The 13127-nt window shown below is 40.2% G+C and overlaps 1 protein-coding gene across 2 annotated transcripts in view; it reads right to left on the reverse strand.

Moving 5' to 3' along the window:
- The window catches only part of LOC136258454 (uncharacterized), a 71391-nt gene extending 60800 nt beyond the window's left edge, over positions 1 to 10591 (reverse strand). Inside the window, exons 1-2 of one of the 2 annotated variants that reach the window (XM_066051773.1) lie at positions 10462 to 10591; positions 10244 to 10414 (exon numbers count right to left, since the gene is read on the reverse strand). The gene's annotated coding sequence lies outside the window, so the exon portion shown is untranslated. Of the gene's footprint in view, positions 1 to 8915; positions 9064 to 10243; positions 10415 to 10461 lie in introns of those variants that run through there. The other variant, XM_066051765.1, reaches the window with a different exon arrangement.
- Between the last annotated feature and the right edge of the window lie 2536 nt (positions 10592 to 13127).

Consider the following 13127-nt stretch of genomic DNA (forward strand, 5'->3'; position numbering starts at 1 on the left):
GGCCCTGAGGGCGGTCGAGCATTATTTAGAGTCAAGTACATGGTCAGTACCGTAACAAATCTGGGGGCTTGTCCAGGAAATGACGCGTCGATTATCAACCTTGCAATCCTACCTAACGACAAAAGAAGTTGATAGTGTGAAGCCTTTACAACAACAAAGTATTGGTGTTGTTGCTACTTCAGAATCACACACTTCAGAACTGGTATTGTGGTCCTTATTTAGTCTCAAAGAAAGTAAATGATGTTGACTATGTTATTAGTACCCCAGACAGATGTAAAACCCATCGTCTGTGCCATTTGAACATGTTAAAACCATATAGAGAGAAAGCCAAAGCACAGGACCCAGGTGTTCATCCAATGTTATCGATAGTGGTGGAGAAGCCAACAAAACAGGAGGAATTCCCTCTTTATAGTAACATGGCTGGTGACAGTGTTAAACTGAAGAATTCAACCATTTTAGCCAACTTAGAATCTAAGATGCAGCACCTTTCAGCCTCCAAGCAGGTTCAGCTTTCTTCCTTGGTCAATGAGTTTGCGGACCTATTTCCAGATGTACCAAAGCAGACTGTCATATGATGAGCTAATGATGTAATAATATGTGGTGCACTATATAGAGTTGTTGTGTGTAAATTCAACATTTTTATGAAAATACTCAGTCAACCGTAAAGCAAGTGAAAAAGGCGAACCTACGACACAGAAAGTGGCTCTGCGAGCAGGGTATCGATGCCAGGACTGATTCGCAAGCTCTTGAGGCCGACTACGGCTCGCTTACAAGGTTACATAAAGAATACAAGGGTCATATTCATGACGCCTATCAACGACAAGGACTTGGAGAAGGAGGAAACCGAGATTGAAGACTTGGTTCATCGAATGGACATGAACACGGCTTTGTTGGAGAGATGTAATGACAAGTGGAAAGTGCTACTAAAGGAACTCAAGGGTGACTCCAAAGCAGCGGTTGAAGCAGAGGAAAAAGAATACCTCTGGGCAGCGGAAGGTGATGATGAGTTTGTTGAATTGCTGCTTGATTCAAGGGAGACGAGTGCTCGCCTACAGGCTCGTCTGAAGAAAGTATTGAGACTGCAAGAAAGGGCAGAACAGCGACCTTTACCGAAGGAACCTTTGGTTGAGGAACAACAGCCACCTAATCTACTGATGAAGCTGCCAAAACTCACTCTACCGACGTTTGATGGTAATGTTTTACGCTGGCAAGAATTCTGGGATGTATTTAATACATCTGTTCATCAACAAATGGCTATTTCTATTGTCACTAAGTTTAGTTATTAAAGAGTTCAGTCAGAGGGGTAGCGGCTTCTGTTATTTATGGGATATCAGTAACAAATGATAATTATCCTGTTGTTATAGATTTATTAAAGGAAAGGTTTGGTAAAAGGGAACATATTGTGGAAGCTCTTTATTCTCAGCTGCAGCTGCTTCAAATCGATTTAATGAAGTTAAGAACACTTATGAAACAATAAAGAAAATAATTCGACAGCTTGAGTCTCAAAGGGAAGACGTTGGTCACCAGCAGAGTGTTGTACAGCAGATATTGTCAAAGTTTCCCATGGACATTAAAGTGAAACTTGAAGTATCTAAGGAAATAAATGAGGTTTGGACTGTTGCTTCCTTACGAGAATTGTTAAAGAAATATATATCTATTCATTCCAATGCTCAATGCTATGAAGCTATGTCTAAACCACCCAATTTCAAAGGTCATAGAAATCTAGGCAGTTTTAAGCCTGTACCAGTATCACCTATTGAGGGTAACTTGTCAGCTGAAGCCTTAGTTGTAAACAGTAAACAAGGTCATCAAAAGGGTGTGAGAAACAACTATCAAAAGGGTGAGCCATTAAGGCCATGTGTGTTTTGTAGGGGCAGTAATTATAGTGACAGCTGTGACAGGTATGTTACAGTTAATAATAGAAAGAGTCAGTTGGTGAGTCAGGGAAGATGTTTTATATGCTTGAGGGTAGGTCACACTTATAAGCAGTGTCCTAGTGCATAGTCTTGTTATTATTGTAAAAGGGTTGGCCATCACCACTGCAGTATATGTCCTAAACAGTTTAAGGTCTCGTATGACAGTGATAATCAGATAACAGAGAGCTCTGGTTTAGAAGCTAATCAGTCATCTACTAATTTGTTAACTAGCCTAACTACTAGTGAAACAGAAGCTGACTCTTTAGTGTCAACAAGTAATAATGTGAGGCTGTCCCATACATTACTAACAACTGGTGAAAGGGTGTTGTTGCAGACAGCTAGGGTAACTATTTGTGGTAGTGATGGCTGTAAGGTTTCAGCATACTTACTGTTGGATAGTGTCAGCTAAGATTTTTGTGGTTTAAGGATCCCACCAGACCTGATAAGGTAAATGGAAATTTATGTGTGTATCGTTTTTGTCAAGTGCCATTTGGCATTATATGCAGTCCCTTCTTATTGGAGGCAACATTACAAAAGAAGTGGAGTATATGCTTGCTAATGATATTATTGAACCAAGCAAGAACCAGTGGAGTTCCCCGCGTGTGCTGGTTCCAAAGAGTGACGGGAGTTACAGGTTTTGCACAGATTTCTGCAAGGTGAATATGATAACGAAGACAGACTCATGCCCCATTCGTCGGGTCAAGGATTGTATCAATAATATTGGCAGTGCACTGTACATCAGTAAATTTGACCTTTTGAAGGGATATTGGCAGGTTCCCTTAACACCTTGGGCCAAGGAAGTAACTGCTTTTGTCACTCCTACTGGATTCTATCAGTACAAAGTGATGCCTTTTGGGTTGAAAAAATGCACCAGCCACCTTTCAACGGATGATACACCAAGTTCTTGCAGGCCTGGAAGGATGTGAGGGGTACATTGATGATATTGTCATCTTTAGTGACACATGGGAGCAGCACCTACAACGGATGAAGCAATTTTTGACACGCCCAAGGCAAGCTCAGCTGACCATCTATTTGGCAAAGAGTGAGTTTGGGCAGGCATGCATCACATATTTAGGGCATGTTATTGGTAAAGGGGGTATCAAGCTCATTCATGCTAAGGTAGAGGCGATAATGAATTTTCCCATTCCCACTAGTAAGAATCAGCTAATGAGATTCTTGGGGATGGTGGGTTTTTATCGCAAGTTCTGCAAGAACTTTGCAATGGTGGCAGAGCCTCTGATGATACTTCTTCACAGAAAAAACACAACTTTGCTTGGAAAGATGATCAGCAACAAACTTTCTCCAAGATTAAAATGCTACTCACTACTGCACCAATACTGGCCATGCCTGACTTTAAGAAGCCTTTTATTATGCATGTGGATGCAAGTGATTTGGGGGTGGGAGCTGTTCTCATGCAGGAGGATGTTCATAAGTTAGAGCACCCAATCTGTTATTTGTCAAGGAAGTTTAATAGTGCTCAGAGAAACTACTCCACCAGTGAGAAAGAGGCTTTAGGACTGATATCAGCTCTGTAGCAGCTCAAATTCTACTTAACTCCAGCACAGTATCCCATAGACGTCTTTACTGAACACAGTCCACTGATTTTTCTTAATTGTGCAAAACACAGGAATGAACGTCTATTGAGGTGGAGTTTGATGCTACAAGAGTATACCCTCAACGTACACCAAATCCCAGAAAAGTGTAATGTTGTCACAGATACTTTGTCAAGAGGACCGACTCCAGATGTATTGTAAATTTTTGTGATAATCACTTTTCGCTTTAAGACACTTATTTTTAGGTCCACATGTGCTATATGGTTCACACTGTTGTATCTAGGCCATTTTTCTTGTTGTATTGACCCTCTTTTTATGGGGGGGTGTGTGTGATGAGATTACAATAATATTTAGTCCGCACGCCCCTGAGGGCGGTCGAGCATTATTTAGAGTCGAGTACATGGTCAGTACTGTAACAGTCACATACAACCAAGTATACCCAGGCAAAAATGATCCTGCAAGAACATTAAGCAAGATCTTGCAAGAGAATCCGTTCATTTCTTGCAGGATTTTGCAAGACTCTTGCAAGAGATTGAGAAGTCATTCCTTGCAGGTACTTGCAGGACTCCTGCAAGATCATTTTTGCTGGGCATACACCAACGTTGCAACCTACCCATTGGGCAAGTATAAACAGTGCCATAGCCAGCAATCAGAGCAGTGTGTGTGCCAGTGGAAATGATACATACGTACACGTACACAGACAGGGAGTTTAACGGGCATCAGAAAACCACAATACCAAAACACAAAAAGTTAAGTTAGCTATATTGAAAGAATATATTGTAGGTGTGACGTGTTTCTGAAGATAGACTCTGTTGTAACTAGAGGCCACTGGTAATGTGCCAGTATATCAGCAGTGTGGTATTGGCACTAGTTGGCACGGTGATCACAGTCTATAATATTATGTATACAGCCATACACAACATACAGGAGATAGTTACACATTGTTGTATATGCAGCAATGCATCTTCTTGTTTATACAGACTCACAGTAGAGTAGTGGTTAAGCCGGGTGGAAAATAATTCCAGCTGTTAGCAAATCAGGTGAAGGATGAAGATGTACAATACAAGTACTACAATGAAACACTCATTACCTAGTTGTTCACAAGTGCATCAGCTGGTATCCCAGCTGGTCATCAGCTGGTTGTTCACTGATGCCTGGAGCGCATATTCTGCATACAAAATATACAGTTACAAGCGACCTTCAGCACTTGTGCTGTAAAGCCTTAATAAATAAACTAATATCCATTTGGTTCCACATGGAGTACTTTGAGATAATAAGTCACTCTCTAGAGTTCCTGGGATACATATACATGAAAGTGACAAGGAGAAAACATCCTGACCGCCTGGCAGACTCCTGTAAGTGTTCGAGCATTAATCGGATGGCTGCAGGTTCGAGGCTGCCTAAGTCCAGTCATGGATTTTTTCTACTTTCTCCACCTTTTCAAACACACTTTCTGTAACAACTTTAAACAGGCTGTAGGACCAGACAGACCTTCAGCAACCTTAATAAAAAAATAAAAAGCATTTGTAATCTTCTTGTTTATGTGTAAGGTGGCCTCTGACCTCCTCCGTGGATGTTTACTAATCTTCTCCTTTGTGCAATCTGTAATTAAGCAAGGGTGTGGTACTGGGCATTATATAGAATTACACATACAGTCAAGTCATCGGCACGAACAGGCGTACTTACAGGTATTATACGATTGTGCCTTCATTCACAGGTGAATCTATCGCCACTTAGTTCATGTCTCTAGGCCTCATAGTTTTCTCAAACATCATTTATTTATTCATTCATTATTTACGACATAATCTCAACCGCATGTTCAAAGGCCTAATCAGTACTGAGCCATAAGAACACTGCAATTAATTCTAGGACACTGACGTGCAGTTTTCTATTCTGTCTACAGCCAAATTTAGATATTACCATTTTTGGAATAATTAGGCTTTACGCTATAAAGTTATTTTTAAACCAGGCGCATGCCCACAATCGGTCGAAGGCTGGCTGTGGGCATGCGCCTGTTTACCGATAAATTGTTTTCAGAAAAGTGTGTGTGTGTGTGTGTGTGTACCTACCTATCTATGTTTGTCCGTATACACCCACATGAGCAAAATCATTAGATGGTAAAAAGCAGCCAGTATGTAAGAATTGAAAGCTAAATTAAGTTCGCATTAAACTTCCACACACATAAACCATAGATATACTGACGCCAGGTACATACTAACGCCAGGTACCTGGGGTTAGTATATCTATACATAAACTTTGCTCTGTGGTGGTATCTTCTCGGCGGTCTGAAATACGGGTATGGCGAGTCTTCGTGAATGATCTTCCCTTTCAGTTTTATAGATGTTTAACAACTTCAAAACAACGTTGAAGGCCTCCTAGGCTACCAGAGATAGCGTCGTATACTTTGAGCTGAAAGGGGGTGTTATCCATACTTATGCGAATGAAAATGAAGGGCAGCCTCTCACAAGGGTTTCTCTAAACAATTTGCGTGAGAAAACACGATAGACGCACCATAAAACAGTTGAGAAGATATTTTTGTGTGTAATTTGCGGTTTAAAGTAGTTTGTTATAGTTACGCTTCGTGGGAGGCGAAAAGCTACAAGAGGCAAAGGTACGTGTTGAAGGTTATAGTCAAGTGGTCAATATTAAACACTAAATGAAGCCAATATGTTAAACTTCAACATAAGTAAACTTTGCACTGAGGCAGTTTCTTTTTGCCAGTTTGGAATACAGGTGTGGCAACTCTCTACAAACTTTGTGAATTACCTTATCATAGGGCTGCTTAAGTATTTAACTACCTAAAAATACTGCAGCAGGCCTCTTAGGCTACTAGGAAAAGCATATCTCTTCAACTTGAAGGGGGCATTTCCCCTACATATCTGAATCAAAATTGAAGGGCAGCCTTTAAGGGCTTGTAGAGAATTTGTGGCAAAAAAACACAAGCAACAATCTATAAAACAGTTCAGAAGATACTTTTGTGTGTAATATGTTGTTTAAAATGGTTTGTCCAAATAGCGCTTCCTTAGCAATGCATAGCAACGTAATTACAGTAGAACATAATTTACAAATTACAATAACTTTTTTACTTCTGTATGCATAATTGCTACATTTTAATTAAAAATAAAGTAGGGATGATCCAAACGATAAAATAGTAGTGAAACAAGAGTGGAATGATAGCATTACAGCATAGCTCTGTGAGTAAATCCCTATATTGGCATGTTATAATCCCATACAAAAGTACGGGTAGCAAGTACAGCTCAGACCATAACTTGCCACATGAACTACAGATGGGGCTCCTCCTTCCAGTTTCTGTTATACACATAAAGGAATCTATCACTCTGGAGAAACTCCCATACCTGGTCAACTTTTTGCAATTTGCACTTACAGCAGATTGCGTTTCCATTTAAAATTGCGTGACACATGCGTGCATGTGAATTTGAAAATCTTTTGTTTCATGGAACAAGTTGGTGAAGTCGGGGACTCTGATTTCCAGTCTATAATAGTAGTGGGTGATGGGTGGGTTAAGGATTTCATTTAAAACCATGTGAATGCAGTGCATGCTTAAAACAATTTTTAAAATGGAAATGTAATCTGCCTTATCTACCGGTTCATTGTCCTATTACAATTATACTTATACAAACCGGATGGCTGAAGAGTAGATCATGGTTGATAAAGGCATCACAACAGCACGACAGGTGATGGTTTCATCAATTTACAATTATCCATTGTGATAGGACACACAGTGGCTCGAACCTTGTTTGAATCCAACATTTTTCTCATAGTGCCAAGTGCATGCATCAACGTACATAAGACGAGGGACTGGAAAATCCCGATACAGCAGATTGTATTTCCGTTCACAAATTGCATTACACACACGCTACTATAATACACACAGTTTCAAATGTAATCCTCCATGGAGCTACTTTAACAGACTGAAAATCATAGTCCCAGACGTCAGCAACTTGTTCCGTGAAACAAAACATTGCAACCTTATGTGCACATGCACGCATGTGGTATGAAATTTTTACATGGAAATGCAATCTACAGTACAATACATTCGTTCACCGTCGTGACATTAGAAAACATCATGTTTATATTGGACGTGACTAAAACATGGAATGGACTGGGAAAGCAACAGAACTTGCCTGAAAACGTTTTTTCCATAGAAAGCTGCTAGAAGGAATATAACACGTAACAACAGCCTAAAACAAACCACTGAATGCGTCCCGATGCCGCCATTAAGCCCCGGGTAGTGCCAGTCTAACAGTGTGAGTACCTGTGGCAGCGAAAGTGTTTGTTAGTGCTATATACCAAGTTAAAACAAAACAAAATAGCACAAACTGTACTTGTAGTAGCCAGCGCCTTTCCAGCTGGTTAAATACAATGTGGTCCCACCACAAAGCCACGAGCTGTCACCTTTACAAACTGAAAAGCAGCCACCAAACTAATTTCAGCAATTAACTAGACCATAAAATCCAAGTAGCATCTTGTCAGGCTTGAAGCTTGTGTCTTGTCTACAAGCTTTTTTACATGCAAAACAGAAGAGTGCGCTTTCAATTAAACAAACTAAACTTATGACTATCTCTAAGTGCAGGGCTTAGCGTTGGCTTAAACACGCTTCAAGATCGTGTTCAGAGGTTTGCTTGTGGCCATAGCTGCATGTTCTAGCAGTTATACAGTGAGTTTTTTGGCACATAAATGAGTTCCTCCCAGTCCATTTGCGAGTCTGTTTTCTAGTCTGTTCTGTTATATCCTGTTTATATTAGAATGCTTTCGGTTGTAAAGTTGTGCATATCCTCTAGAGGTTTTGGAGGAGGCATTCCCATATGCATACGAATACAATTTTTTTTGTGTAATGAGTGGATAAAGAGTGGAGTGTTCTACAGCAATTTTTAAAACCACTAAACAAGAAGTTCTGACACAGAGATATGTTTAACAGGTACAATAATACTGTTGCAGAGGCCATCAAGGCTCGAGAAAAATCGACTTGCGATTAATCTTATGATATCGGTATTTTTCCGTACTCTATCCACCATGTCTGCGCACGTGATCGATGAACGCCCCTGCAAACCGAACGGAATGTGGGTTAATACTGCCCACAACGTTTTTCGTGCCAGTACTAATAACAACATAATCTAACCGTACGTGTGGCGTTATACACAGTGCATCTGTGGTCCTATAGAATGGTCAGTATTCGGTACCGGCAACAGCGAGACAAACAGCAGGGGCGCACTAAACAGCCATACCGAGTCAATGAAATCACTGTGTTGCATGGCAGAGATCATTGCTTTACAACTTCACATAGCACAACACACCTGCAACAGCAAACTCTATTATCTTGTCACACAAACACTTGTCGAGTAAGTCTGACAATGACACAGCGGAGCGAATCAACCGCAAACTATATACGAACGCCGACAACAGGACAACAAGGTTACAGTCTTACTTATTATCCTGTGATGAACTTGTATAGAATACTAAACTCTAACTTCAGTACGCGAGTACGTACGTACTGCACAGACTCATCAACTGAAATAGGTCCGGCACCTCCCATAAATTCACGTGAAAAGCATTTCCGCGTGCCTTTGTCGCGGGTTTTACTCTTTTCACCACCTTTCATAACCCTTAAGTAATATTAAGCTCAAAAGCATCCAGACTTCCTACTGTAGTTGTTGCTATCTCTCTTCGACTTTAGGGGACGCGTCCAGTGGTTGCCACGAGTAGACAACTTTAGGGGACGCGTCTAGTAGTATTGGCGTTAGGGTTAGAGTTAGGGTCAGAGTTCAGCTTCTTCACCTTTAGGGTTAGGTTCTTCTTACTATATACAGCTTACTTGGTGAGTCACATAGAAAAGAAGGGAGCTAGCAGTGGTAGCACATTCGGTGTACAACCTCAATGAGTTTTATGTCATTCTTACAGTGTGGTTCCCAGATGATACAAGTAGATTCTAAAGTACGTAGCTAGGTCTCACACGACTTCTGTACAGTAACATTGTCAAATAAAGCCAAGTTAGTTTTTTGAATTTAGTCTAAACATGTTAGCTTGTTGTTTAGGTTAACACCTAGATATTTAGTCTGCTACACTTCTTAAATCAATAGCTATCTGTGTATGATGCTTTGTATGAAATCTGAAAAATCGCTTCTGTTAGCGACTCATGGAAATTCACAAAATGACTTACAGTAGCTATATCTCTCGTTTTCAATTGTTAAACCAAAATAGGTCCGTTTTGTTAAAGAATGACAACTTTAAAAGGTTATGACAATTTTACAGTTTAACATGGTTGCAGTGCGAGCCAAGGGGGTATCACTCTTTTCACTCTCTTTTATATCCTTATAGCTAGAACTTAGACCAAAAACGGTAACCAAAAAGGCGGGGGGGAAAGTGCAACCCTGATAGGGGATCAAACCCGGGATCCCAATGTGATAGCCCAGAGAGGAGAGTGGCTAGCTATAGGTTTGGTGTTAACTGCAGGGGCAGTTCTAGAAAATTGCTGACTGGTTCCAACTTTGAGGTGGGGGGGGGGGGGGGGTCCATACAGTGGTAGTGAAATGTTTCTGCACATAGGGCAAATAGCAATGCTAGTGTACTATAAGATTATTTCTCACCATTTACTAACATTTTCTAACTCATAGAATACTAAATGCTTTTATCTGGATGCTTCTTTTGACAACACTCCAATTTTGTGATAATAGTCAAGTGAGTGAGCATTTTATTCCCATACTCAATTTCAATCTGAACATTTATTAAACAAACAGGGTGCATGGTACCACTTACCTCACATCAATGCCATGCTTGCTTTGATGAAAGTGGCTTGCTCTTTTGAAGTGCAACCACTTTCCCAGGATACATCTCAATGTACACCGGTGTACATCATAATAGGCTGGAGCCTACTCATAATTTGATTGCTTATGTGAAGCTAATTTCTCTTTGTCAGTGCTAGTCCCACTAGAGAGGTAATAGTTACACACTTTTCGTATCACATTAATTTACACCTTCATGAAAAAGGCAATCTGTTGAATTTTGGCCAGCATCAGTAACTCAATACCAATTGGAAATCCCTCTGGGTATATATGCTCTGATTAGTACCTTCTTTCATTATGATTGATTCTTGCATCACCTGTGTGTTATAATCACCTTGATTCCTGCACAGTACACCATACAAATAATAAAATGGGCATTCAAATATTTTAATTATTAAACAGTTTACAATAGTTTAACAGTTGTATTCTACTGTAATATTATGCTTGCATGGACATGTGGGATTCTTCCAAATCCAGTAGGAAGTAGTACATCTTGTCAAAAATTTGCCTAAATTTTCCTGATTAAATATTTCTACTGTTATGATTGCTTTGCAGTAGGATGCCTTGATCAATGTTTTAAAGTGTAAAAATACTTTCAACATTGTCTTAAATTTTAACAAGCATAGAAGAAAAATTTAGGAATTTCAAGTTGGATTAGAAAAAAAGTAGTGAAAAAGAGTTTATATATAGCTGCATGGAGATGTACTAATATAACTGCCCATTAGTATACCTCCAGGTATAGACGACCTCTCTTGTTTCACGTTTCACTACTTTTAGTGATTCCACTGTTTCACTCACTGCACGAAAAGTAAGATGTCCTGCTTGTGTCAGCACGTAGGAAATTTTTTAATGATTTCCTTTAGAATTTCCTATTTGAGTTATCATGCAGGAAATGTTTTTGAACATTTTCTGTACAATTTCCTGTTAGTGTCACATTGCAGTAAATTGTTTTAACATTTACAAGAAATGTAGATAAAATCAGTATTAAGATTTTCACCACATTCATGACTAGTGAAAATGCAGCTGTAAACTGATCAAATGGATACTGCAGGTTTCTTGTGTTTAGCTCAGTGTAATACTGAGCCAAAACTTGGTTCCCAACACAACATAGGCTTTCAACATCATATAACAGAGTGTCTCTACAACAATGTGTAACACTGTAACTAGGGACCCGCCGATTATGCTCATAATTTTACCTATTATGCTATGCTGCACTGCTCAAAAATTTACCTATTATGCTTAAATTTATGCTCAATACTCAGGGACGTAGCCAGGATTTTTTGAAAGGGGGGTTCCAAGAGCAGTATAGAATTACCAGAAGAAGGGGTCTGGGGCGCAGCCCCCAGCCGCTGAGAAACTTTTAATATTTTACTGAATCAAAACTCAGCAAATTGCTATATTTTATGCAAAAAAAAGTACATTAATTATAATGCACATAGCATAAGTGACCGATTATCGAACAAAGTTTATACTTTACTTCATAAATATCTCCGGGAAAGTAGTATCAACCTCGACTTTTAACCAGGAGGTAGCGCCTTTCTTGTAGAATACCTCACGTAAGTTTGAGTAATAGTATCCGATTAATGTCCGTGTTATGAGTGGATTTCTGCGTTACGTAAAATATGAATTATCGAACACCGATACCTATTATCGAAAGCCCATTAATTTGCATTAATCAATTATTGAACGTTTTGCACCTTTTCTACTGTGGTGACTTCAGTGTAATCTACACACTCTTAACTATCATATCAACGTGTTACTGTAACTGAAGTATAGTTTTGATACAAGCATGCACTTGTGAGTTACAACAGCGAATCGTTTAGTGTAAAATGCGTACAGTGAAAAATCAGCACATTACGACCAATATATATATATATATTTTCCCCGGGCTGGATGGACTGCCCTTGCCTACCACCCCAGCACAAAGAAAGCATGTGCTGGACAACTGAATAAAAAGGACCAGATTGCTGAAAGTTTAAAAGTCCCTGTGCTCATCAATGCGGCCCATCTCAGGAGAGGCATCAGAGGAGTGATGCGAGATGGACCTACTTCCACGTATGCACATTGTAGCTGACCGAAGTAGAGAAAAAGACAATGTGCATCGGATAAAAGCCAGAGTCTGACTGTAACTAGTAGAGCCGCGGCGAGATAGATGGTCAGCCAAACGACGGTAGAAAACTATTGCCTCCCTTCCCATACCTCCAGTGGTCACAAACACAAGGGGAGTGAAGGAGGCCTGCTCAACCTCTGACACGGTCACCATACTCACGTTTCTTCTGTGCCTCGTGACGTCGATACAAAGAGGGGACACTGGTGTTGCAGTAGCTCAGTGCATTAGGATGAAACACCCTTACGTCAAAAAAGGCACTTTGCCGCTGCCCCCAGAATCCCCTAGCATGTATGTCTGCCCTAGCCTCATCCTGACGGTTGGCAGTCTTCACACTATCCCGGGTTAGCCAGAGTGTTTTCAACTCGGGTTATTGAACTCGGGTTGGCACTTGTTCACACTACTGCATCTGACACGAGCTCGATAGTGCGAGCGCCGAATAATAATTAGCTAAGAGAAGCACATGAGCTTTTGATTATTTAGGCGCTTAACAAAAAGACACTAGAATTGTAGCAAGGAAGTGTAGAACCAGCTGAAATAAGCCGTACAATGTTAGAGACACCATGTTTAAGCTAGTGGATGCTCCTTTCTCCAGGATTATTAACACGTCGTTCGAGCGTAATTGTCACAAAGTCTACTAGAACTACGGTACGTCATAGCCATTTTGAAGAACAGTTTTAGAACATAGAATATACTTGCTGTGTGGCCAACAGAAACAAGTTATATTGTTAACCTGACTTGGCCAGCTCGG

This window comes from Dysidea avara, chromosome 1 (genome assembly GCF_963678975.1).
Source record: "Dysidea avara chromosome 1, odDysAvar1.4, whole genome shotgun sequence".
NCBI classification, from domain to species: domain Eukaryota; kingdom Metazoa; phylum Porifera; class Demospongiae; order Dictyoceratida; family Dysideidae; genus Dysidea; species Dysidea avara.